This window comes from Chiloscyllium plagiosum, unplaced genomic scaffold (genome assembly GCF_037043375.1).
Source record: "Chiloscyllium plagiosum isolate Xiang-an unplaced genomic scaffold, Cpla_swu_hap1 HiC_scaffold_31, whole genome shotgun sequence".
NCBI classification, from domain to species: domain Eukaryota; kingdom Metazoa; phylum Chordata; class Chondrichthyes; order Orectolobiformes; family Hemiscylliidae; genus Chiloscyllium; species Chiloscyllium plagiosum.
The window spans coordinates 80707660-80719527 of NW_028270169.1; the positions used below are offsets into that span (position 1 = coordinate 80707660).

At 41.3% G+C, this 11868-nt stretch overlaps 1 non-coding gene across 1 annotated transcript; it reads left to right on the top strand.

Moving 5' to 3' along the window:
• Window positions 1–220: 220 nt before the first annotated feature.
• Window positions 221–293, top strand: trnap-agg (transfer RNA proline (anticodon AGG)). The gene has a single exon. It is a non-coding gene; the product is annotated as a tRNA-Pro (tRNA).
• The last annotated feature ends 11575 nt before the right edge of the window (window positions 294–11868 follow it).

Here is an 11868-nt window from a genome sequence, read left to right on the forward strand (position 1 = left end):
TCATCACATCACATTCCATGAAATGACTAAGCAAACAGAGTGTGAATGGAAGCTTCATGAGGACATATGTGTTTTTTTTTGGAAAATTCGTTGCTTTGAAATGTGATGAAGATTAGACTGAAGCAGTGACAGTGATTATCTTTATTGCTTGTTCAACTGGTGAACATGACTGCTATTAACCGTGTCCCTATTAACATCACGGCTCTTAAGCCTGTGCATCGGGCCAGTGGCGCAATGGATAACGCGCCTGACTAGGAATCAGGAGACTGTAGGTTCGAATCCTACCTGGCTCGCCGGCAGGGCAGATTTTAATCCCGCTTAAAAATTGATTTTTCAAAAGCCGAAATAAGGTGTGAGCTCCTCATCTGCAGGAACGAGAATGCCTTCATTAAATGCCCCCGAGAACATGAGAGTCAATGTCCCAGCGTCATCACAGGAGGGAAGCCGAATAGTCGCGCAGGTGACTTATGGGCACCTTTCCATTTCATAAAGCCACCGATCGAATAACTGTTGCTCCCGGTGATGCTCTGCTTTGAGCATTTTTGAAAACTCTTTGGCCAGTGGAATCAGAGAAGATTGAAGGGTTAACTGTCCAACTGATCTTTATAGAGTGTGAGTTCTAGAGTCTCCAACCTGCTGACTGATAAAGTTTTCCTACCAGTCTATTCAAAGCTTTCTGCATCTTATCTGAAATCTACAAACCCTGGTGATCGATCAAGAGCAAATGTTTCCTTCAATCTGTAATTCCTTGCTCCTCATTATTTCGTACACGTCAATCATGTCTCCTCACAATCAGCTCTGCTCTGAGAAAAACAACGTTTTGAAAGTCTTGTGTTCACTGAAATTTCTTGTCTGTTTTTAACAGTTCGGTGAATGGAATAATCCCACTGCTAACATTCAGCACAAACTTTCAGCAAAAACCACACAATGCGGGGAACCTTAGTACTGCTCTTTTCGTCAACAATGTGTAAAAGCCCCCTGTAACTTTCGATTTCGCATCCCGTGGGGCTATTTGTCCGTGTTCAACGACGTTTCCCAGGAAGGTCACTTTGGCTTTGGCAGATTCACTTTCAGCTAGGTTTACAAACCAGTTTGACTTCCGCATTCGATCAAAAAAGCCCGATAAATGCTGTAAATATTCAATCCACGAGAGTCTGAAAGTCACCAGGCACAATATACACCAATCAGTTGCGTATTCGGCAATTACCCTGTCAGTTAACCTCTGAACTGTGGCTGAAGTGTTTTTCGTACAAACGGCATTACTTTAAATTTCTGCAGGCCAGTTGGCGTTACAAAATTGCCTTTGATCTTTCTGACAAAGTTCCCTACCAGTAACCTTTGAGGAAGTTTAACTAAGAAATGCAAGTTGCTCCTCCAATCTTTTCCACACAGTCCTCCAACTGCAGATATGTATATGCATCAGTCTTTCTAACAACATTGATTTTGTGGTAGTTCACACATAACTGTTGGGTCTTTTCTGCCTTTGGCACCATGATGATGGGTGAACTCTATTCATTGAAACTCACTTCGGTTATGCCATTTTGGTGCATACGTGACATCTCCTTATGAACTTGTACAACTTTAAAGGGTTATGCCTGCAAGGATATTACAGAGTCAGAACAGCATCTCCTATATTTACATCATCTACAATTAGATTATTAATTCCCAGTATTTTCAGCAGATCTCCCCATGCAAGAGTAATAACTCTTTCGATTTTCTTCTGGAAGATAACTGAATAACTTTACCAATTTTGGACAACTTTTGCATTATCCAATTTTATTTCAGGAACGTCCAATGCAGAATTCACTGACATTGGTTCTTCCGTTCGTTCGCTGCCAAAATACCGTTAGAGCATATTCCCATCGCACATTCTGTGAGATTCTTTCATGACTGGAGTCCCTATCAAGTAACTAACCTCACTCAATTTCCTCTCAATTTGATAAGGTATTTTAAACCTTACTTTAAAGTTTCACCGACAAATTAATTTTAAATAATTGCATTATTCCCAGCGGCAAAATTGTGATTTTTTTATTTCTCATACACTTCCTGCTTCACCATTTGCTGTGATACTTTTAAATACAGTCTCGACAACTCCCCAACATTATTTAGTTCAACTCTAAAATTTGACATATCATCCAAATGCGTGGTCTCTGTAATCTGACTTATTAGTTTTTCCTTAAAAAATTTTAATGGTCCTCTTACTTTATGCCCAAAACTGGTTTCAGATGGACTTAGTTTGGTGGATTCTTTTGGTGCATCTCAGATCGCAAACAGCACTGACGCAACTCCCTTATGGAAATAATCTGGCTACTCCGAACCATAAAACCTCAATATAGTCTTTAATAATTGACGTCACCTTTCCAGTGCACTCTGTGATTCTGGATTGTACACAGTAGATTTGAATCGTTTTATTTCCAATCTATCTATACACTCCTTGAAAAGTTTTGACGTGAAGTTTGACCCTTGAGCTAATTGTATCTCTGATGGTAGTCTTAATCTAGTTCTTTTAAAAAACCGAAATTCGTCCACTATCCTTTGAGCTGTCATAATGCACGATTCAACAGCATTTGGAAATCTCGTCAAGACATCCTTTTTCTGTTAATTAATATTTATTCCCATCTTTTATTGGATGTAGGGATCCTACACAATGAATGAAGACACTGAAGAAAGATTCCTCGAACGCTGTGATAGATATTAAAGGTGCAGGCTTTATTATTTCCAATGGTTTTCCTTTTAGTTGAAATGTATGACACGTCTGGCAAAATTCAAAGGCATTCCCCTGCAAGCCAGGCGGTAAAAATCTCTTTGTATTTTAGCCTCCGTTTTCATCACGCCGACGTACCCTCCAATTTGTGGCACATGCGGCACTCGCAGCACCACTTTTCTGTACCCTACTGGAAAAATAAATTCTGCCCATTTCTCACTTGCTTGAATATGTGTTGCTCTCCATTTCTTCCTTAACATATCATTTGCTAAGTAATATCATACGGGGATGTATTCACTCTCCTTCCAAGTACATGTCTTCTGATCCAACTGCTTTAATTTTTCATCTTTCTGCTGTAACTCAGTAGCATAGCAGAGCTAAATATATTTGCATTATTAACGCTCGTCCCCTGCTGTGTCCCACTTACCTGATAAAAAAAGTTGTAATCATATTTCAGCTTCCTTATCCGTGCCTTTTGATTTGTTCTGCTTCAGCTTGTGACTCTGTGATCGCGTTAAGACACAATCTGGGAAAATTCCTTGATTAACGTCCTGCATTGCTGCACTTGCCTGCATCTCGACTGGCTTTTCAACTGGAGTAGGCAGCACGCTTACCGGTGATTGAGCTATATCATTTGCAAGCACAAATTGTATTCTTGGAGCTGAGAGATTGTCCAGAACTCCAACCAGAAATTCCCCACTCTTTCTGCCCACTCTAGCCTCACTGTACATAACTGAGCAATTTTTCGTCCCACCATGAATTCCCGTATACATAGTTCTTCAGGAGTACATTTTTTCCCCTCCTTCTGAATCACAGACAGGCACGATCCTGTGTCCCTGAATATTGTTACCTCTCTATCTGCTACCCCTGGCCAAGGTAAATGAACTTTAACTTTGCAGGTTTATTATTAAAGCAGATGTGGCACTTCCCACTTACCAACCTCTGATCGGCTTGTGCACTCTGATGCAGCTTTCTACCCTCCACTGTGCTTTCTATTGCCATGCCAACAAAACATCCAGGCTTGTTTCGTTTCTCTGCATCTGACTTTCCAGTGCTTTCTCTCGTTCTCCAACACAGACTTCATGTGGCCTACTTTATTGTAATGAAATCCTCAGATCTTGTTCCCTTCAAGAGTTCCCTATTTACCCTGTGATAAGTTATCCTAATGATTTTCACAGAGATTTCACTTTCCCTTTCCACGTGAGGATTTCTCTTTGCCCCAATTTCGATCCCTCAGACTTAAAATGATTCTGGAAGCCCATCCTTGTTTTATGGACCACTTCATAACAATCAGCCATTTCAGCTGCTAACCTTGTCGTTTTAACAATATGTTCTTCCAGAGTAAGCTTATCTTCAGCCTTTATTTCCAGCCTTTTAAGGTGAATTCCTTTAATAATTGCCAATTTCTGAAGTTCAAACCCTGTCTCTCTTTCTCTCTGCTCTGCTGCTCTCTCTTCTTCCCTATTTCTACTTCGAATCGTATCTCAAACTGCCTCACATCTGGCGTCCTTTCGTTATCTCTCGAGTCTAACTCAAGCTGCTTCACTTTCAAATAAATTTTAACCATCTTTACAAATTCTCATGATTTTTTCAGCTTAGTTAAATGCTGAGCTACTGCGGGAATGATCTCTCCTTTCATCACAGAAAGGGGCAAATACAACCCCAGTATGCCTGCTAATTCCAGAAGCCCGGCCTGAATTATTTTTTGTAAAACTACCAACTTGACATCGTCCATAGCAAGACAACTCTTTGTACCTAAATGAGACATTGCTTTCCCAAGCATTGCCTGCCCCAATCCAAATGAACACCGGAAATAAAGAGCTGAAAATGTGTTGCTGGAAAAGCGCATCAGGTCAGACAGCATCCAGGGCACAGGAGAATAGACGTTTCGGGCATAAGCCCTGCACATTTTCAGCTCTGATCTCCATCATCTGCAGACCTCAATTTCACCCGAAATAAAGACGCAAGCACCTATCAGTTGCTCTTTTAATCCATCAACTACCTTCCAATTTGTTATGGACGAGGCTAAACCATTCCAACGTTATTAAGCAGACAACCTAGACCGTAATGTTATATTTATTTCGTTAAGCATACAGTGAAAATTACCCGAGTAAGCTAGGTACAAAAATTATTCACAAAATGATGGATTGAAAAACAAAAAAACAGAATATTGGATACCCACATAACTTAGTCTATCCAAAGTAGACTTACTTATGCTGTTCTGAAAATATACAACAATCCTAAAAAGAACACCTTAAAAACAGTAAAACTGAAACAGAAGCTTACAGTTAAAAATTAGAAGGGCAGAAGGAGAGAGGTTATTAGTTAGTGCACCACTGCTGCAGGATCTAAAAACCGGAATTTAACTTTCCAAAATGACCACTCTTTTTCCATTATACAGTTCATTTTTAAAACATTAAATCTTTGGGCTTAAGCCTCAGCTGTTTACGGAGAAACGAAAGGCCTCACAGTGAACACTTTCATCTCTGTAACACTTCATCCGAGTCGGAGCCTGAACTGTTTTGAAATGCCTTTGATAAAAAAGATATCAAGAGACATTAACCTTGAGAAAAAGTACAGCTCCGTTTCTTTTTTAAAAAGAGAACATCTTTGTGAGAGCCCAGTCCCTCCAAACTTTCTTCATAAGTGAAACTCTTCGAACAGCCAATATCCTGGTAAATCTGTTTTGCACGGTTTCCAATGCTATCACATCCCTGCTATAATGATAATTGCAGAAAGACACACAGTACTCCAGCTAGAGCCGATTGAGGAAATGAAACTAACAACTTAGAAAGCCACATAAACTGCACGTTTCCAATAATGTGACTTTTACACAATGCTGCCCCGTGGAGACAGTCAGATGTGAGAACTCAGAGCCGACAGTGTGGTGATAGAAAACACAATAGGTCAGGCAGCATGCGAGAGCGGGTGAGTTGATGATTCGGGCATACACCCTTCAACAGGAATGAGATTTGTGGCCGTGGGGACTGATAGATAAATGGGAGGTTCGGGGGTTTGGGGGCGTGATAGCTGTGAATGCGAGGAGTAGATAAATGTGGAGAATAAGATACTAGTTCTGACAGGAGGTGGAGCGGGTAGGTTGGAAAGGTGATGTGCAGGTCATGAAGGCAATGCTGAGTTGGAATCATGAAACTAGAATAATGTGAGGGAAGGGCGAATGAGGAAACTGGTGATCCCATGTGGCATCAAGGGCCCAAGGGGAAGATGAAGCCTTCTTCTTTCAGGCATCAGGTGTTAAGGGAATGTCAATGAAGGAGGCGCAGGACCTGCATGTGCTTGGCAGATTGAGAGGCGGAAAATGAATTTCATCAGTGATCAGCTTCTAACTGCATATCCAAACTATCATTATGAACATGTTGTTACATCTTCGGAACCGTATCTATCACTACCCCGCCTGAGGAGAAGGCGAGGATTGCAAATGCGAGAGATCAGAGTCTGGAAGGATGCCGCTAGAAAGCACAGCGGTTAGGCAACATCGGAGGGCCAGGAATGTCAATGTTTCCAACATTCCTGACGAAGAACTTATGCTCGAAACATCGACTTTCCTACTCCATGGATGCTGCCTTACCAGGTGTACTTTCCCGGATCCACACTTTTAACTCGACACCACCTCAGCTCAACTGCATGTGAAAATTAAGATGCACCTGTCACCACTCAGTTGATTCTTCTGTCGCATGCGAGACAAACTGCAACATTCATTTCCCCATAAATATCAGGTCATTCAGATCACTAAAGAAAAGAAAAATGCAGAGGCTGAATATCTGAGAGAAAAGAAATAATTGTTGTAGAATTCAGCATCCTGTCAGTTCAACTGAATGTTTGGATATTAAAATTGGTAAAGAAAAAGAGAAAGCTGCAGTTCAATAACTGCTACGGTCTGTTTCTCAAAAGATAAAAAGAATTTCATGGACTGGAATGTTTCGATCAGGCAATGCATGCTCACCTTGCCAAGTGCTGATAGGAATGGAGGAATATATATTTGCTTCGCCACTGCTGAACAGATGAAAAATACCATTTTGCCTTCCGAATCGGTTGATGCTCCTGCAGAAAAGTCAATGTGACTCATAAACCCAGCACAGCCAGTTCGATGTGCATTTCAGAGACCTGCAACATCACATTTTATTTAAAAGATCTTTATTGATTGTTCCTTATAAATATGGCATTCTCCATTTCATTATGCATTGGACAATATTGTACCCACTCACTTATTCATTGGTACATCACTCAATTTTAGTATCCCTAACGTTCCATTCACGACTTAACTACTAAACTACTTTCACGAAAAAAAATGCTTATTTTTAAAACCGAACACTGAGCTGAAGCAATGCCTGTTGGAAATTAACCATCATTCTCTCACTCTCTATACCTTATTTAGTGTGTCTCAGTGCCTGTCACCTTAAACCTGTGCCCTCCAGTTCTGAACGTCACCATCCTGCGCAAACGATTTAGTCCAGTTGCCTGTCCATGCCCCTCATAATTTCATAAACCGTGAGAACTTACATGCTGCCTGGAACATTCCAGCGAAAAAGCCCCTGCCTACCCCATCTCCACGCTTAACTCAAGCCCTCAGGTCCCCACAACATCCTTGTAACTCATTTGTGCACAGTTTCAATTTTCACAAAATCCTTCTTGTAGAAGTTGACCATCACTGCAAGCAGTATTCCGAATGTGATCTCGCCAATGCTCTATATCGCCACAACATGACATTCCAACTTGGATAATCGACTTTCTGACGAGTGACAAAAAACGTGCCAAGTACTTTCTTCACCATCTTGTCTACTTGTGACACCACTTTATCTGCTTTTATAAATATTGCCTTGACTGATGAAGTTGTGATTGTCACGATGTTCTGCTGCCTTGACGGATATGTTGTCCAACATGCAAAGTCTCTCTGGTCCTCTGGGTTTCCTCGTGTCCTGCCATTCATTGAGTAATCCGTTGGTGTGTTTCTTCCAATGTGCATCACCTCATGCTTTTCATGGTTAATTTCAACATCCCCTATCTGAATTTAAAATTTGACAAATCCATCTCGGAGCTCCTCCATCCTAAGACCTTCTTCCTCACTATTAACCATTTTGCTAATATTCGCATCATGGATAACTCTGCTTCTCATTTCCCCCGAATTTGTTCTATATTCTTTACACACATCCACAAACGACATGGGACCCAGCATTCATCCTTGTGTTACACCATTGAATACCAGTTCCAATCACACAAACAGCCTTCTATCACCATCCTTTGTCTCCTACCACCACCAAATTAAGTTTGGATCCAACTTGCCAGGGGACCTTAAATCCTTTTCACTTTTATCCTCTTACCAGTCTCCAGTGTGGTGTCGTGTTAAAGGCTATGTTGAAATCCACGCAAATAACATCAACTTTACTGCCCTCGTTAAAAAACCCAATCACTTGCCAATGAAATATATTTAATCCAATCTGTTAGGCATGACATTCTGTAACAAAGCCGTGATGACTCTTCCTGATGAAACCTTGCCTGGACAAGTGGCAGTTAACTCTCTCCTACAGGGTTTGCTCCAAAAGGTTCCCTTTAACTGATGTGAGACTCACTGCTGTGTGATTCTCTGGTTTATCTCTCCCTTTCCTGCTGAAAAGTGGAACTGCGTTCGTCCAGTCCACTACAAACTCAAAGAGGAAAGTAAAACATTTCCTCCATTGAGACAGAGAGGAACATAAGATACAAATCCGTCCTGAATTGGGAATATGCCCACTTCAAGCCGCTCAGAACCACGAACACTCCATCAGTCCCTATATCAAACTTTTTCAGAACCTTTCCATCCCACGTCCTGTATTCTGTTCCTATATCTTAGCACAAGAGGACGGTTCGCTTGCTGAACAAGTAAAGTGATTTACTAAGTTATCCCATTTGCTGACACAACTCTACTGTCACACTGGAAGGAGAACATTCAGATATTTTAACTCGAAAATTCTGTATTAAGACTTTCTGGTTATAAAATATTTTGTTTTGATAGCCACAGTCTTTTACAGTGAGAAATGGTGTGAATTTTCTCTAACTGAAAAACATTCACTTAATTCCACCTCTTGTGGAGATTCCTATGTGTTCCCATCTGACATGACCGAGATTTAGCTCTGTGTTGTTTTCCATATTCAGAACAGAACTGCGGCACAAATCCAAGCACATGATTTCTTTATTTATTGACCTACGAAGTCGATGCCAATGCCTCACGTTGTAATGGGATTCATCAACAAGAGAACTATTCAGGATTAACACAGTTGTGTCTTATGTGCAGGGGGTCATTACACAAGCACTGTATCAAGCTACCTGAGGGGCAAGACAAAAGATGCTGGAAAGAGAAATCGGAGTTAACATTTTCGGTGCAGTGACGCCGTCCTTAGCATTGATTATTTCCAGGAAAAGTTTGGTCTATATGCAGAAGATATGTGGGGGCGGGCACAGTAATTAGAAGTGAACGAGCTGTCGGGATAGAGCCGAAAGAGACAAACTAACAGTTGGACATAGGAATTGATAATGATTTGTTTGGAGCATTAACAACTGTTCACGGAGACTGTTTATGATTAACCGTAAGTATTGTGTAATGGCTGCTATGCTACAACTAGGCCTGGTGGGTGTGTCGGGGGCCAGGACATGGGAGACTTCAGGCCTCTAAAATGATTGTAATTGGTATGGATGGTCGCGGGGTGCTCAAGCAGAAAATGGCCTGTTACTTTTTCAGCATGCGCTGAGCTATGGTGGAACACTGCAGTAAGCGTGAGATAGAGACGTTGGCGAGGAAACTTGGTTCTTTGCTAAAGGAGCAGTCAACTGGAAGCTCAGGGACATTTTTGGCGATAGAACTTTGTATTCTGCAAAACGGTCATTCAATCCAGACTTCATTTCCCAAGGTAATGGCGACCACAATATGAGCAGTGAATCTATTAGACTGGATTGTGTGAAGAGTAGGGAAAGTGTTGCTTCACCTGGAAGGTGTATTTGAGCACTTGTGTACTAAGCAGGGAGTTCAGAAATGGACAAGTGAGGAGAAGTAAGAAGCAAGAAGAAAGGATAGCTTAGAAGATATTATTAGAGATGTTGTTAATAAATGTGTAAGAAAGCGACCATAAAGGAACTATACCTGAATGCTCGTACTTTTCGGAAGAAGGTTGGGGATATAACGGCATAAATTATCACGAACGAATACAATTTAGTAGACATTGCAGATACATGGAGACAGCATAGTCAAGACTGGGAGCGAAATGTTCACGGGCATGAGACAATTTGGAAGGACAGAAATGGTGGTAAGGAAGGTGGTTTAACTCAAACATTCAAGGACAACCTCAGACCGATGCTGACAGATGATATACGTTCTATGGAGAAGGAATTTGAATCCATTTGGGAGGAAAGTAGAAGTTCTAAGAAGAAAATGTCATTGACTGTCGGAGTCTACCGGCTCCAAATTTTAAGATCACATTGGGGAGGCAGGAAACAAAGACATAAACAACACCTGAAAAAATGGTATGGCAATTATCATGCGGGATTTTAATCAACATGTCGATCGGTCGAAGCAGCTCAGTCAGGGTAGCCTTGATGAGAAGAGTATTGAGTATCTGCGATAGATTCCTTAACTACTGTGTAATGGAACAGGCCAACAAGGGGAGAGGCCAAATTAGATTTGGTACCGGGTAATGAACATGGCAAGGTGATGGATTTGGTGGTAGGTGAGCACTTTGGTGATAGTTACCAAAATTAAATTATGTTTACTTGAGCTTTTCAAAGGGATAGGTATACACCGGAGGGCAAGCACTGCTGCTGGGGGAAAGAAAATTGTAATGCGATTAGATAAGATCACGCATGCACAGGTTGGGCAAGGAAACGGCAGGGAATGGGCAGAATAGACGTGAGGAGCTTATTCAAGGAGCAGGTTCTGTGTGTATTTGATAAGTATGTAACTGTCAGAGAGGGAGGAAATTGTCAAGTGCAGGAGTCATGATTACTGAGGAAGTTCAGGAAAGACCTGAAGAGAGACAGAAGATGAGCCAGGATGGTAGTTGAGAATTTGTTGGCAGATAGGATAAGGGAAAATCCTATACCTTTCCATAGTTACGTAAGGACTAAAAGAATGAATGGAATAAAATATGGCCAATGAAGGACAGTCGTGGTAAGTAATGCGTGGAGACAGAAGTGATGGGGGAAGCGCAAAAGCAATATCTTTCGTCAGGATTCGCTCTGGAAAAACAAAATGTTGTAGAGGACAATACTGAGGAACAGTCTACCAGACGAGATCGGATTGAAGTTCCCAAGGACGAGGTGTTACAAACTCTGAAAATGTGAAAATATATAAATTCCCATGGGCCGGGTGGGATTTATCCTAGAATTCTCTGGGAAACCAAGAATCGGATTTCCGAGCCTTCGACTTTGATCTTTATGTTGTCATTGTCCAAAGGTGGAGGACCAGAACACTGCAGGATAGTAAACGTTGTTCCCTCATTCAAGAAGTAGAGAAAACCCTGGAAATTATAGACCATTGACCCTTCCGTCGGTTGTGGGTAAAGTGTTGGAAAAAGTTCTGAGAGATAAAGTTTGTAATTATCTCGATTGGAAATAGTTTATGAGGGAAGGTCAAGCCGGTTTTGTGAATGGGAGGTCGAGACTCACAAACATTATTTGAGTTATTTGAGTAGGTCATTAAACTGGATGTCGGTTTGCTCACTGAATTGGAAAGTTCATTTCTAGACATTTCATCACCCTACGAGGTAACAATTTCAGTGGGTCTCCAGGCGAAGAACTGTTCATGATTCCTGTTTAAATTTTATATGTTTGGGGTTCTTCGGGTCGGTATGTAATTTCTGGTGGTGATGTCATTTCCTGTTATTTTTCCTCAGCGGGTAGTCGATGACGTCGAGCTCGAATTGTTTGTTGGAACAGTTCTGGTCGGAATGCCATGCTTCGAGGAATTCTTCTGCATGTATCTGTTTGGCTTGTCCTAGTATGGATGTGTTGCCTCAGTCGACTGTAGTGTTTGTCGAATGTAGTGTTTGTTTCCAGTTCTTGCACGGTATTTTGTAAATGTCATCAGTTTTTGAATATGGACAAATAAGCAGAAAACGAGCCACCAGGATACATGAACATCAACTAGCCACAAAACGACGTGACCCTCTCTCACTGGT